General features: G+C 34.5%; 1 pseudogene; it reads left to right on the top strand.

Moving 5' to 3' along the window:
- Nucleotides 1–4877: 4877 nt before the first annotated feature.
- The window catches only part of LOC124523450 (ATP synthase subunit d, mitochondrial-like), a 56326-nt pseudogene continuing 44220 nt past the window's right edge, over nt 4878–16983 (top strand).

Genomic DNA, 16983 nt, shown 5'->3' with positions numbered 1-16983 from the left:
GTAGGTTCAAGCCCCGCGCTGGGGTCTGTGTTGACAGCTCAGAGTCTGGAGCTTGCTTCAGATTCTGTGTCTCCCTCGCTCTCTACCCCTCCCCCGCTCACACTCTGTCTTTCTCTTTCTCTCTCACAAAAATAAATAAACATTAAAAAAAATTGTTTTTGACTATGACAATCTGGAAAAGCATAAATCTAATCACATGTATTGTTTTAAACCTATTGCATAAACACTAAATCATTTAAAATAAATTTAAAATAAAGATATTCATATATATTTAATTCTATATGTAATGAAAATAATCAAAATAGCATGAAAAGTAATACATAAAAAGACATACCACATATTATCATATTAAAAAAACTAAACTCCCCATTAGGAGAAAATTTCTATTTGATTTGGATAAAAGTAATAAATTGCAAGAATATACTGTTTATTTCAAAAAATACCAAAAGCACAAGAGTAAAAAGTAAAAATATGAAATGATATATGAACATAGTTTTGAAGATGGAGAATTTTAAGTGTTTTTGTATATGACATGTATGAGAATGAGTACAGGTAAATAATATCCCCAAATATCTGTACTTGTATTATAGGATATTTTATAATTTGTAATTTCTATGTTTCCAATTAAAAAAAATTATTTTAATGTTTATTTATTTTTGAGAGACAGAGACAGACAGAGCGTGAGTAGGGAAGGGGCAGAGAGAGAGGGAGACACAGAATTCAAAGCAGGCTCCAGGTCCTGAGCTGTCAGGACAGAGCCCGATGTGGGGCTCGAACCCAAGAACTGTGAGATCATGACCTGGGCTGAAGTCGGACGCCCAACCGAGCCACCCAGGCACCCCTCCAACTTTTTTTCTTAAAAGGTATATACTTTTAATTTAGGGAAAAGGAGGTGAAATTTTTCTGAAAAAATATTTTTGGCTTATTTACTATTTAGTTTTTTACAGAATATTTCTCATCTTCCTTGACTAATTAACTAGCCAGGTCAGGACTTTATTATTTTAGTAAAGATGAATAAACCTGGGAATTAATGGCTATCAACAGGGAATATTCTTAGATATCATGACCTTGATTTTAAAGTGTCTCTAGAAATATGAGAGATTAAACGAGCTAGAACTTGTTTGTTTTTCATCATTTGAAGGAATATTTATTCCTACCTAATGTGCCTGCCCCCAAGCTCTTGAGATTTCTTGTTCTACTTTTCTACTATCAATTGACAGTTTTGGAATTTTTACTTCACTTGAAAAGTTGTACATACATTGCAACAGTTCAAATATAACAGAGAAAAGAGATCATCATGATTCCAGCTTGAGGCACAATTTATATTTTACAATTGTTAATCATTTTTATAAGGCTACTTTAACCAGTCATCAGCTCCCCACTCATCCTCTGATTCCTGGGTCCAGACAGTAGTATTTTTTTTATTTCTGCAAAATGCTCTCCTGCCCCAAAGCATTTCTGATCATTCACAGGCTTACATACCCAGAGCTAATTTCTTAAAAATCCCTTATACATTTTCCTTTTCCTAAATTCCACCTTAAAATACCATTAGTAGAGATTTACTTTTGCTTCTTTCCCCCTCCCCTCTCTGTATGAAAGTCTTCCTGGCTCCTTTCCCTCCCATTTATTCTTGAGATCTTTTAATACCTCTTCTCTTTTTAATGCTGGAAGATGAAATTCAGCCCCAGTTCTTCTCCACAGACATGCATATCTTAACTTATGCCAAAGCTCAGCAAAGCAGAAGGGGATTAGAAGGCATTTTATTCAGCATTCATTTTGGAGTCTTATGCCCCTTCCCCCAAACAGGTATTTGTTCTTAATGCAAAGCATACCCTCCCCAAAGGGAGTTCAGTGAATTTGGATTTTTCTGTCTCCTTCCACCACTATCATAGAGCTCAGTGGTTCTAAAAATGTGGTCCCTAGACCAGCCTCTGCAGCACCTGTAACTAGGTTAGCAATGGAGATTCTTGGGCCCTAATCCATCTCTACTCAATCAGACATTTTAGTTTTTCTGGTGATTCTGATGCATATGAAAGTTAACAACTAATGAATATCATCTGCAGTAACGTAAAGAAAAGGTAACATAACATGTAAGCCCTCAAAATATATTTCTGTATAATCATATCATATTAAAAATGGCAGAATAGGGATCAAAATGGGGGTGAGGCATTGAGGAGATACCTGTACATTCAAAACAGAGTTTGAGTCAGGCTGCCCAGAGCCTGTCCCATCCCTAGCTTCAAAACTCAATAGAACTTGAGTCTGTTTGTTCTACCCTCACCTGCTTCCTCTGTCACATAGTCTACATCAATTCACTGCTGTATTCCTACACACCTGGCCTGGATTGTAACTGTTCCAAAACTTTTCCTGTGCTTTCCATGGACAGGGGTCACCCAAGAGACTTTCTGACTGTCCAAGGCCTCCTTGCATCCTTTCCCTAATTTCCTGCTTCTACAGCCCTGAAGCTCGTGATAATTTCAAGGCATAATTTCACTAATCCTAGTCAATAATCTTATCACTGACATAATTTATTGCATATTTGAAACTGGTCTCCTTTTGCCAGTTTAATCATACAGAATTGGTCTAACCAATGGATAATTTAGTATGACTTCAAATTATTTTTTTATTTCAAATTCTTAATTACTAAAATTTTTAGTTTTATTTTTTCTCTCCGTTAGACTCTAATTATCAGTATTGAATGGTAGATTCATGACAGATTGAAAAGAATCTTGAAGATTTTTATCCGATACACAATGCTAACACTGGAAGATTTTAATGGGATTAGATAAGTCATGTCATGAGGGAGGGAGGAAAAGGACTACCTGTGAGCAAACAAGGTAGAAGGTTTTGGAAAAGCCTGAGTGAAGGATTATGGTAACAGTTTGATCTAAAACTGAGACAGTCAAACTTCAGGTGAGCAGCAAAACTCATGGAAAATATATTGGGCTTTGGAATAGATACTATAAAGTGGGGGTGGGGGTGAGAAAAAATGCTAGAAGTAGTCCTCAGTCTTCTGTCTTGCATCAGTAAATGGTGAGGAAACCATTCAAATAAGAAGTCATGCAAAAGAACGAGGGGATGGGTGTGGATGGATATTAACCATTTATCCTTTCTTCTACAATAACCACATAACAGAACATTTTGCTCTCTTTCTCACCTCAGCACTGGAGAGAGAGAGGAAGTCATAAAACCCTTTACCAATTATTTACATGTGTTAAAATACATGTGTGTGTGTGTGTGTGTATATATATATACATACATATGTGTATGTATATATATATACACACATATATGAGGATACACATATTGAGAATATTTGATATTCTCAATCTCGCAGAGGGAGAAACTGAAACACAGAGGTGGATGGCTTGCTCAGAATCACATAGATAATAAGTGGCAGAAATCAAACTTTGGAGTTCAAACTCTGAACTTATGTGCATTAGCCTGTCTATTTAAAATATCCCTTCCACTCCAAAACTGATCATCCTGGATCAGTCTCCTACTGGACAAACTCAGTCTAACTATAATATTGGACTCTTTTCTGTGGCATATATCTTTTCTAAGAATTGCTTCTTATTAGCAGACTCCCAAATCAGGTATATCTCTCTACACTGTTTATGTATTAGATTCCTTCATACTGTACTTCATCATAAATAGCATGTATTTTTGCCCCATATCTTAACATCTCTAAATCAAGATCTCTTAATATTCATGGAATCAGAAAGAATCATGGCATAATTTAGTTGGCACACATTTTTTCTTCTTAGTGGCACATACAATTGGTACATCTTACAAATAATGCTATCTTAGATTCTTTAAAAATTCTCCATTTCTTGACTTTCTATTTCCAGAGAAACTCACACATTAATATTAAATGAATTTATAGCTCATGTGATTAAAATGTCATAAATTCAAGTGGCCCTAGTACTACCTAGAAACTGATGTTTCCCTAATCTAACCATTTGCCTACTCTTCTAGATAGTAATCTCATATCTTCCTCTCTTTTCAAACTTCCAATAATAGGTCTCCTATACTTATTCTCAATTTCAGTAAGAAAACAAATGAGTACTCTGAAATTATTGGACACAGCACTCTGTGCATATCAAGTACATACTTTGTTAACTGTGGCCCATATACACTCATTAACATTTTTGTCCATTTCTTCTATCAAGTTTCCATTTCTTTTTTTTTTAATTCTGTTAATCTTTACTTGAATCATTTAAGGCTATGATCTTATAGGTATATGCTTTTATAATTTTTGTATTCTTATGAACCATAATTTACCTTATCATCCAATTTTTCATTTTAATTTCAGTATTAATTTATGTACATTTAATGCAATTATTGATATGTTTAGAATCTAATCTATCATCCTGTTATTTTCTACTTGTCTCATCTATTCTTTGTTCATGAGTTTATGCTTTCTTGCTGCTATTATTTGAATATTTTCTATTATATATTCTTTCACTATTGGCTTTTTATATCGGTAGCCCTAAAGATTACTACATAACTTATCATGGTCTAATTTTTCAAATACAATTTCAAGTAAAATGCAAAACTCTTAAAACTTCAAGCTGTCATCTTTCATGTCTTTGTTTTTAATGTTGACTCTATCTAGACATCCATAGTTTTCTAATTTTCTGATTCTAATTATTTTGGAACTTTTCCATAAAGCAGATTCCCTAGAAGGAGTGACTTTCTGGGAATTCTGGGAATAGGTATGACATATTAAAGGAGGGCTCTGAGGAGAAGGGGCATGAGGGAAGCAGGACAGGAACAGGGAAGAAGAACAAGTCAAGCAAGGATACAGTTTTGAGCAGAGGCTAACTTCAGCCTGGTTCCACAAGATGCTCTGGTACATAAACGAAATCACAAAGATGTTCTCCGCGGAGGCAAAGCGGGCCAGGTTTGTGATCCTCATTTCAGTCAGTCATCGACCGACGGCTCTCCCAGGCAACGGAGGTAGGCAGTTTTGGGGTGGGACATATAACCTTCCACGAAGCTTTCCTTTTATTTAGCTGAAGGAAATTCTCCAGTGAAAGCATTTAAGCCTTCAGCTGCGAACATTCATCTTGCTGGTCCAAAAAACTGGAGTAGGAGGGGCGCCTAGGTGGCTCATTTGGTTCAGTGTCTGACTCCTGATTTCAGGTCAGGTCATGATTCCAGGGTCATGGAATTGAACCCATGTCAGGGTCTGCACTGAGCATGTAGTCTGCTTAGGAATTTCTCTCTCTACTCTGCCCTTCTTCCCTGCTTGTTTTGCCTCTCTTCTCTAAAAAATAAAATAATAAAATAAATAAATAAGTAAAAAGAAAAAAAAATGAAGTGGAGGAAAAAAGCATCTACTACAGTCTTAAAAATAAAATAAATATTTTTTGATATAATGAGTAAAAATGGAGTCTAATAAGGTAGCATTAGGACTTAGTTTCAGCCATTTTCCTTGTCAGTTCTAAGCTTATTCTATAGAATTGAGTTTGTTGAAAAAGTAGAGTGTTACCATGTATCTTGCAAAATATATTTTTACAGGTCTGCCTATAAATCACATCTCTAGTTAGTTTGAGAACTTCTAAATTATTCAAGTTAAACCTGAATATTTTATCTTGGAATATCTAAAATATCTAATGTTTAATGTCAGTCACCTTTGTTAGATATCAAGGGAAGTTTTACATTTCTGCTTAAATTGAATAAAGTTTTGAATTTGAATAATTTCCAATCCTGAGGTGAAAATCCCAGAAAAAAAAGATAACTTTGATACCTTAAAATCAGCAATTCAGATTTATTCAAGGATAGTAGAATCATCAATTTTCTTTACTTTACATATGAACATGTATTCCCTTTTTAAAGAAAGAAATGATCTCCAGAGAATTCTTTAAGTCATTGTGTGCCTTCCTACAAGCGATATATAACTTCCTTCCTATTAGTTTTGCCAAGGGTATTAGCATCATTGTTGATAATATTTACAATTATATGCTTATCTTTATGCAGGTATTTTAAATGCTTATGAGAGGAAGTCTTTTTGAGTACAATTTGGTAAAGAATATTTTTTTTTAAATCTGAAACTTGAATTTTTATACCTGACACCACAATTAAAAATATTTATTCAAAACAGGATGTTCTTGATATTTACTATTTATTGAACATACATCATGATGCATGCAGTGATTTTTTTGTTTTCTTTTCCTCCTCCAAACAAATGGAAATCATTTTATCCAACTTTAGCCAGCAAAGAAGAATTCTCACCGAACATGTATGAATTTATGCACACTTACAATCTTCTAAGGGTGATCTATAACACCTGTTTTCAATTAAAGTGCAAGAAATACCCTGTATAATGCATGTTCTGTCAGAAAAGCAATATGGGAAATGAACACTAACATTTCATAAGGCTGCTGCATCACTTCATATTGAAAAGAGAGGTCAATCAATCAATATCTGAAATAAAATTGCTGATATGCATTTTATGTGGAATACTGCACTACATGTTTCAAAAGGAAATAATAGGGAAACCTACTTCTCAAAGTTTTTGCATTATAATTGGTGAAATCCTAGCATGATAGGAGCCAAAAAGAAGAAAATGATTTCTTACCTTGGGTATCTGAGTGGGAAGAAATAGTACTGACAAGAAATGAAACTAATGAGACTTTTAGTAAAAGAAGGAACACAAACAAAAGAGGAGATGCCCTTCCCTAGACTCTACTTAGGATATAAGCAGAGGAATGCTTCATAGCATAAATAACTCATCAATCTATCAATAATGAGAGGGGAAAGAAGCCTTAAAATAGGTTTCACAAAATAAGTAAATCTTCACACACCACCAACCTTGAAAATATAACCTTAGGAGCTTTCAGAGAAAAATGTTGCAAACCTTCTAAGAGGATTCATAGTGTTAGCCCTGTAGCCTCTGAGACTTACATTGAGAGGCTTCTGTGAACATTAATCCACTTCCCAATGAGTAGTCTTGACAGATTCAGGAATAAAAATCAAGGGTTGGTCAATTGTCATTCTCTCACCTCTCCTGGAAATTCGTTTGGCACTGTGCAGACCTACCCATAGAGCTTAGCATGAAAGACTCTGTGAAGAGCACTTGAAATTGAAATGTTTGAAATTTCAAAGGACTTAAATGAAGTTGGGTTATCCTGGCCTCATTTTCCTGGTCAGTGAAGGCTTTTCAGAGGGTGAAAGCGTACATTTTAGCAGTTGCATTCTACATAAATAAAAGAATCTTCACATAAGACATCTGTTTTAATTAAAGCTGGAAAATGGAATGCTTCATTGGAAAAAACAAAGCTATCTCTTTTCTCAGCTCTCTAGTCTGCAGGTACTTTCCTGAATTTAAAATCAGAAATGTTTAAGTGGTAACAGCAATGCATTGGCAGATTTCCCCAGCCCTCCAAAATATCAGTGAGACATTTGCATTTGAGTATGCTCATGTAATGAGTGTTCAATCCACCACCTATGGAGCTAGAGTGTCTAAGAATTCTGCCAGAAATAAAAAACGTCATTTGTTAGTTGTACTATATTTTATGCAGCTAACACTGAACACAGTCCTCATCTGGGGACTTGAGTAGACCCTGCCAGGGGGCCAATGACAGGTCAAGAGAATGAATTGGAGCTGGGTATCCCACTCATGGAGCTAAGAGAGAACAGTGATGTTACTCAGCCAGCATCCTAAGAGAACACTAGTATTAAGTCCAGAAACAGAAAACCAGTGTACAAATCCAAAGACTGGAAGAGCATACGAAAAATGCGGATACAGCTGGGCCAGGATCTCTGAAATAGAAGGGTAGTGGTATGAGTATAAAGCAAGGCTGACCCAAAACAGCTAATGCAAGTGTGACTGGTTACTGTTCTTTGCTAAGGCAGCAAGTTTCACAGGGTCAGGCTGGATCAAAGGTATGAAGTCAGGATAAACAGGCAACAAGAAAGACCGAAATCCATAAAATTGGATGCAGTAAAATGCAGTGAAGCTTCAGCTATGATCCAATATATATTCTAGTGAGAAAATTCAAATTTATTGTAGTGCCTGATATAGAAATAGATTTCAGAGTATTTTGTTGTTGTCATTAAAATCCTTGCTTGCCAATCTCTCATTATATATCAACCTGCTCTTGTTAGTTCAGTCGCATGTTCAATTTTAAAATAAATAGTATTCTCCATTATGCTCTACACTCATGCTACTTTCCTTGATCTTCCACAATATCCATTAGTGTAGTGGGCATATCTGTTATAAAATGAGTGGCCTCTTGGATTTGGTACCCATATTGCCATCTACTGGAAATTACTTCAAATTACAGACAGACACATAAGATGAGCGAGGATGATGCTAAAAGACCTCCACTCTAAATACAGTGACATAATGGTGAAGTTCCTGATGGATAAGAGAGGTAAAAATAAGCACTGTGGGATAACTCTGCTTTAATTTATAAATTAATATCGTCTGTGTGAATTTCTTCATTCAACATGTCCTTCCTGATTTTGTTGGTGCAATCAATACCTCATCACCTGAGTGTTCTAAATGTTCTATTTTTGATATTTAGGGATTTTCAAACTTTTATTAATAAAGAAAAAGACAAGTTTGAGTTTATTACATAAGGAAAATTATCAGTACTTCTTAGTTTCACGTTTTATTCTAAACACTGATATTCTGATGTTGCATATTCTTAGTATTCTTTTCATGATGTTCACAAAGAAAATAGAAAAGAAATGCCATGTACCATAAAAAAGTATAATTTAAGACAAATAGCACAGATATTTGAAAACCAAGGAAAATGTGACATAATGCATCAAAATACAGACTTCAATATTTCTTTCATTGTACAGCTAATAAATTAGGACCAGAAAGACTGGTGATGAAATCACAGCAATGTTAGGGTAACAATTAGAATAATACCAAGCCTATGGGAGAGTATGATTTAATTTAATTGTACCACAAAAGCCTTTTTAGACGGTTCACTTTTCATTACATTTTTTAAAAAAGACCTTGAGGATCTGGAAACCATTTGAACAAATCAAATTAAATATTGGGGATACCAAAATGTATGGTTTATAATTGTCTACAAAAGAAGTGGGATTTCTTGATATTTCAAAAATGTTCTGATTCCAAACAAAATGTATCAAAAATTATTTCATTACTATACTAGAAATTGTTTCACATAATAGAGTATAACAATGTATTGGGAATTTTACATTCTTCATCAGAGATTGAGAAATGTTAAGAAAGGAAAAAGCTTGGGGCATCTGGGTAGCTCAGTCAGTTAAGCATCCAACTTCGGTTCAGGTCATGATCTCATAGCTTGCGGGTTCAAACCCAGATTGAGCTCTGTGCTGACAGCTCAGAGCCTGGAGCCTGCTTCAGATTCTGTCTGTGTCTCTCTCTGCCTCTCTCCCTCTCTCTCTCAAATATAAAAAAATAATAATAATAAAATTTTTTTAAAGGATAAATCTCACTATATACCATTTATCAATATCTGTAAATATTGCAGAAGTGATTTGTATTTGCAACAATGCTACATATGACTCTGCCTTCTGACCTTTGAATTATGCTTCTTAAAATATATTGCATCAGTCTTGTAGAATTATAGGATGGCAAAGGTCCTTGAAAGTGTATCTGATTCATCCTTTTGGCTTCTGCTGGAAATGCCTAAGAGTCTTGCTAGACAGGTGTCTTATTATTCAATAACTACACAGTAGCAGAATCCATGAATTCTCTTCCAAATAGTCCATTCTTGAATTCAATGACCTTTGCTATCAAAACAGTCCTCAATACATGTGACTGAGTTTATACTGCTGTAGGTTAAATTTATTTCCTCAGTGGAAAGAGAGAACAACATGACATTGTACATTTAGGATTTTATCAGTGAATTCCACAGAAAGACAGTTAATTACAAGAACCCTCACTAAAAAAAAAAAAAATCCCGTTTTTGGTCAAAATTGATGTTTAAATATTAAATTTACATTATATGCTAGTCTCAGCTTTCTCTTTTAAGGAATAAATGTGTTCATTTATCCGCATAGATCACATTCTATATTACAGGATTACTGTTTTTAAGCTTAAGGGAAAGTTTCAGTATCCTGTTTTAGCTTTGACATTTCTGAAGAACAAATTATGAGTTCTTTACCTGGATTTCAGTATATTGATTTTCTTTAGTACTTTCGATTCAATTCTTTCTGTACCAAGAGAACAATAGACTCATTACCCCAGGAGATTTACCCTTGACCATACACTGGTTAGTATGACAGAGAAACGCTATAGAGTAATATCCAGCCAAAAAGTTTGACTTTGAGAGAAAAAGGCTGAAATGCTTTTCCAACGTCTCCACTCACCTTCCCTAAAGTCATGAAGAAAGGCAGTCTCTTAAATTTTATTTCTCACTGCCATAAAACACTGATCTGGACTAGAAGTCTGGGTTGATCATTGTAATCCCTCTCTCCACCTTAGGAGGGAGAATCAGGCTTAATGACATAGTTCAGTTGAACTGAACCATTATCAGTGTTTGTGATGATATCTTCTAGACACATCCAATCAAATCTAGCACTGGCACTTGTGTCTACATAATCTTTTGTAGTGTTCTTCTTTTCTGATTTAATGATTGTAGTCTAAGAAAAACAATTATTCTTCCCTAACTAAATCAAGACTTTGAGCTAGCCGGGCACATGATGAACTCTTTCAAGAGACCAATAATGTCATCAAGTTTGTAACAGATTCTTTGTTTTATTCTTTCCTCTTCTATCTCCTTCAGATTAACTGCATCTATTCCAAAATGGAAAAGTGCTCAGGAAGAATAAATTTTGGTTAATACAGCAGGTCGTCCAATTAGAAGAACAGAAATCATTCACTAAAATAATTAAGGATTCATCCAGTCGGCAAGTCTTTCTATAGCATATGTTATATGCAGTGAACTTTGCTAGGTTTTATAATTTCATAGGTAAATATGTTACATTAAGAGAAGTATATATTTTGGAAAACATTTTAATCTGGAACATATGCACGTGTTTTGTCCTTTGAAATAGGTCCCTTGAATCTCAAAATACAAAATGTTTTATTTTGTGTCTAGCATATTTTAGTCAGCATTATGTTTATACACTCCATCCATGTGGTATGTGTAGTGAAGTTTGCTGATTTTCAGTGCAATAGATGGTTTCATTGGATAATTATATCATAATCATTTACCCAACTCAATCTTTTTTTATTATTTTATTTTTTTTAGTTTACATACAAGTTAGTTAGCATATAGTGCAACAATGATTTCAGGAGTAGATTCCTTAATGCCCCTTAACCATTTAGCCCATCCTCCCTCCCACATGCCTTCAGCAACCCTCTGTTTATTGCCCATATTTAAGAGTCTCTTATGTTTTGTCCTATCTCATTCTTGATGACCACTTATGTTACTTTCAGTTTTTAGCATGCTTCTATGAACATTTGTTAAGTCTTGCTGCACATGTACACCCACATGGAAATAGAGTAGAATTTTAAAATCATAGAAAGCTACCAGATCATGGCAAATGGTTTTCCAAAGTGTTGATGCTAAATTTTACTTCACCAGCAGTGTATGAGAGACTCTGTTGCACCAAACTCTTGTGCAAATGGTACTGTTAACCTTTACAGACATTCAGGAGAGTGGTGAGTGGAGTAAGGTAGTTGTTTTAATTTGCATTCCCATAATGATTAATAAAGTCACACACCTTTTGTATTTGTATTAGTCATTTGGATATCCTGTTTTGTGAAGTGCCTGTTCAAGTCTCCATCCCATTTTCTTTTGGAATTTCTGTTTCTCCTATTGATTTGTACTTTTTCTATATTCTGGATAGGAGTCTTTTCTAGATTACATGGATTATAAATATTTTCATTCATTCTGTGTTTTCTCTCTTAATGGTTACTTTTGAAACACAATTTTAATGTAGTCTAATTTGTTAATAATCTTTTTTATTGCTAATGTTTTTAGGAATCCTGTTTAAAAATACTTCTTTTGGGGTGCCTAGTTGGCTCAGTCAGTTGAGCATGGACTTCCACTCAGGTCATGATCTCCCAGTTTGTGAATTTGAGCCCCACATCAGGCTCTGTGCTGACAGCTCGGAGCCTGGAGCCTGCTTCAGATTCTGTGTGTGTGTGTGTGTGTGTGTGTGTGTGTGTGTGTGTGTGTCTGCCCCTCCCCTGCTCACATGCAGTCTCTCTTTCAAAATAAATAAACATTAATAGTTCTCTACCCAAGGTCATAAAGTTCTTACATGTTTTCTAAAATATTTCATGTTTTGCCTTCCAAATTCTGCAGTGTACAAGCAATTGGTACTTTATATATGCCATGAAAAAAAGGTCAAGTTCTTTTTTTTCTATACAGATATCCAATTGACACTGTCCCATTTGTTGAAACAATCTTTGCCCACCCATAGGTCACTGTTGCACCCTATGAAGGTTTATAGATACACAATGCTGTTCTGATATGTCAGTTTTGTTCTACTGATGTACTTGTTTATCTTAGCCAATACCAACTCTCATAGTCATTGTTGCTATATGATAGGACAGGTTCTATCACCTTTTATTTTTTTCAGCAGTGTCTTCGCTTAGAAATACCATTTGTATTACTAAATCAGTATCACCTTACGAATAGTCACATAAAAATCTGCCAGTTTTTTTATTGGGATAGTACTGAATATAAAAATCTATTTGCGGGTGGGTGGGGGGGAACTGATATCTTTAAATTATTAAATCTCTTCATCCTTGGACCAGGTATATGCTTCCGTTTATTTAGGTCTTTTTAAATCTATCTAACAATATTTCTAGTGTTTTCTGTGGCAGATTTTCACAGGATTTATTCCAATGTATTTGAAACATTTTAATGTTACTGCAAAGGCCATATATACATATATATAATTTCATATCTACCTTTTGACATTGTATCCAACACCTTTGTCAATTTGCATATTAATTATAATAATGTATATGTGTATTCTCCCTTCCTTTTCCATGTTCTTATCTTTTTTTCTTTTCTTGCCTATTGTACTGGCTATGACTTCAGGCATGATGCTTATTAGACATACTAAGAGAGGAAATCTTTGTTTTAGTCTTAATCTCTGAAAGAAAACATTCAATAGTTCACCATTGAACACAAAACCTCCTTTATGTTTTCTGTGCCTATCTATGATCAGGATAAGGATGTTTCTTCTATTCATAATTTGTTAGAAGTTTTTTTAAGTCATAATATATGTTCAATTTTACCAAATACCTTCTCCATACTGATTTAGTGGTTATATATTTGTGCTTTTATTTTGTTAATATGAATAATAAAACTGGCTGATTATTGAAGGTCAAGCCAACCTTACATTCCTGGAATAAACCTAAGTTGATCATGATACATCATCTTTTTTATATACTACTGAATCTGATATGCTTTTATTTTGCTTATAATTTTTTAATCTATGCTTAAAGTTGTCCTCCATTTTACCTTTCTTATAATGTTACCATTGGGTGTAGTTTCAAAGAGTATCCTTCCCTCATAAAATAATAGTAAAAGATCTCTCTTTGTCTATCATAGGAGTGTTCTTTCCTTCTTAACCATAGGCTTAAACCAATAAGAACTGTAGTTTTATTTGTTGGAGGAAATTAATTTTATATTCAATCACTTTAAACTCTTAAAATTAGGTAGGTTTACTAGACACACACACATTTTTTTTTCCTGTGTCATTTACAAGCAGTGTTTTCTTGTCTATTCCTTCCTCTCCTTTGTGTTTCTATTTGCATATGTGATAGAGTACTCAACTACTGCCCCCATGTTAATAGTTTTCTCTTCTGTGCCATCCATCATCTTCTGCTTCTGGGCTTTTCTTTACCTATGTTCTTCTGATCCTTCTTCCAATTTACTAATCCCCTCTTCATTCATAACAACTATGGAGTTACACTAATCTATTTAGACCTGAATTTTAAGTTGTTTTATTTTTCAGTTCCATAGTTGCAATTAAGTTAATGTATTTTTCTGTATGTATGTGTATACATGCACACATACACATCTCTCATATATTCTCTGCTGAAGTTATAATTTTGTGTTTTATTTCTTTGAATTAAGAATATCGATTAGAGGGGCATCTGTCTGGCTCAGTTGATAGAGCATGCAACTCTTGATATCAGGGTTGTAAGTTTGAGCCCACACTAGGTGTAGAGCTTGCTAAAAAATTAAAATCTTTTTTTAAAAAAAATAATTGTGATTAGATAGTTTGTGTCTGAGAACTCCATCAAACAGATTCCCTTGGGATCTTTTTCTTGGCGTCTATTGTTCCTTCCCCTTGTCTTCTCTTCTTCTTCCTTCTTTTTCATCTTCTTTCTCTTCTATTTTTTTGTTTGTTTTTTACTCTCCCATTTCATCTCCTCATGTGCCTAGTTCCTTTTGATTTCACAAAATAAAGAAATAATTTGAAGCCTAGGAAAATATCATATTCACACAAAGAAGACTTATGCTTGCTACTAGCAAGTGGGCAAGGGCACAACAACCCAAACCATTTTGATCTAATTTGGGATTGAGAAAGTCCAAAACTGAAATTTCTTTAAGTGCCAATATCTTCCACATCACCCTTACTTGGGGTGTATGGGCATTCACCAGTATCTTCCCTCCATGATGCTCTCTGAAAACCAATTTTTGTCCCCAAGTCTTCTGAGGTTATAAAAAGTCTGCTTGTATTTTTGAAATTTATCTGGAAAAAAGCAGCCACCCCAAATATGGGGCTCAACTCAATGGATTTCTTTATTTTCCTAGATCTTGACTTCATTATTCCTCATTGCCTTGATAACTCTGCAATGCCTTCAAGCTTAGTTTTGTCTGTTTGGTTTGATTTGGTTTTTAAAAAGAGAGAGAGCATGAGAGCAGGGGAGAGAGTCAGAGGGGGAGAGAGAAAGAGAGAGGGGGAGAGAGAAAGAGAGAATCTTAAGTTGGTCTCATGCTCAGTGTGGAGCCTGATGCAAGGCTTGATCCCATGACCCTGTGATCATGACCTGGGCCAAAATCAAGAGTTGGACATGAAACCAACTGAGCCAGCCAAGTGTCCCCAAGCTTAGTTTTAATAAATTTCTCTTTAAGTCTAATTTCCTAGGCTGCCATTAATCTAAAGTTGAGTGTAATTTTTAAATAGATAAAAGGAAGAGAGGTAGTAAAAGAAAAACAAAAGCAAACAACAAAAAAATTCCCTATAAAACTATACTCTTAAAAGGTAGATGCAAACCAAGAAACAGACTCTAATTACAGAGAACAAGCTGATGGCTACCAGAGGGAGGTTAGTGGGGGATGGGTTAAAGAGGTGATGGGGATTAAGGAGGGCATGTGTTGTGATGAGCACCAGGTGTTTAATGGATGTGCATAATCACTCTATTGTACACCTGAAACTAATATTACACTCATTTTAACTAATTAGAATTTGAAAAAAAAAACTTAAAAAGAAGATATAGTTTTCTCTATGGCATGAGAAGAGGTTGCCTTAAAGATGTATTTTGTTGGTGTTCTTATATCTAAAAATTAACCTTACAAAAATGCTAATTGGTACAATTTCCTAGAATTATGTTTCCCAAATTGCATTTTTCAATAAACTCTTTGTGGGAGAGGAGAAGTTCATAGGCAAGTTCTCTTAAACTACTTCTACTTAATGGATTTGCTGCTGACTCTTCACAGTCCTAGAAGATATTCTAAAGTATACACACAGTATGCTGATTATTTGTGGATGGCTCTTTGAAATGTGCTTGTATATTTCTGTTGATACCCATCAGATTGGATGACTTGTTTATACCATAAACTGCTGAAGTCTGAGGGACATAAATGTTACATTTATTTAACATTTATTGCTGACTCAGCTGTATTTTTTTTTTTTTTTTTTTTGAGGGAGGGAGGGTACAAGTGACAGAGGGACAGAGGGAAATGGAGGGATAAAATCCCAAAGCAGACTCCATGCTCAGCGCAGAGTCCAATGCAGGGCTGGATCTCAGGAACCATGAGATCATGTCCTAAGCTGAAATCAAGAGTCAGATGCTTAAGTGACTGAGCTGCCCAGGCACCCCGACTCAGCAGTATTCTGGGGAATTTTTTCTTAATGCTTATGTGTATTCACTATCTTAGTTTCCTTACAAATACCAAGAATAAAAGCAAGCTTGGCAAATGCTTTTTATGTCTCACACTTAAGAAATAATGCAAAGGATTTATTCTTTCTATAACTTGTGGGTAAACTGGAGAGAAAACACCCTAAGCATGTGAGCACATTCATGTACACACGCATACAGTTTATCCTCTAGTGCTACCTTTTTTTTTTACAAACTTTTTAAAAGTAGGTATCACCTTTTTGTTCCTGACTTTCCAAGGAACATATTTTTAGAACACATGTCTTCTTTTTCTACCCATTTTATTATCCTGTGTACATATACATGAACCTCAAGTAATATTTTTTTTCAAAATAACTAATAGATGCATCATTTAGAAAGAATTTGAGAAATGTTATATGTAAATATATGATCTGATTGATAACAGTTTTCTAAAACTTGTTTTGCCAAATATTTCTTCATATTGCCTCGCTAAAACAGCGTTCTAAAATATACATGATTCAGAACAGGCGACTTCCAATTTTCCTGAAAATTCAAAGCTCACATGATAGTTAAAAAGCTTTCTACCTTATCCATTTAATCATTTAAGTTCTACTCTTGAGAAACCCACTGTGTAATTTTATGTGGTATAAAGTTAACATTTATGGTAAGATTCAGTGAAGCTATATTAAAGGTAAGTCAACCTTCAGAATCAGAGGTACCTTATTTCCATCATCCATTATGTGGATGATGGTCTTCTTTCTCCCTATAAAATGTGTGCTACATTTTCATTAACCATAAAAATACATTAAAAACTCATAATGATGGCAGTCAGGATGCCTTTTAAATAGTGCTAAAAAGTTTAAAAGTACAAAACCTCTCCAAAGACTTCTATAATATGCAAAATAAATTATTATGCCATCTCATTTAGTGAATAT

Source organism: Lynx rufus, unplaced genomic scaffold, assembly GCF_022079265.1.
Source record: "Lynx rufus isolate CCGP_SWC_20201006 ecotype Redwood Valley unplaced genomic scaffold, mLynRuf1.p SCAF_4, whole genome shotgun sequence".
Classification (NCBI taxonomy): Eukaryota; Metazoa; Chordata; class Mammalia; order Carnivora; family Felidae; genus Lynx; species Lynx rufus.
This window is presented reverse-complemented; position numbering and strand designations above follow the sequence as displayed.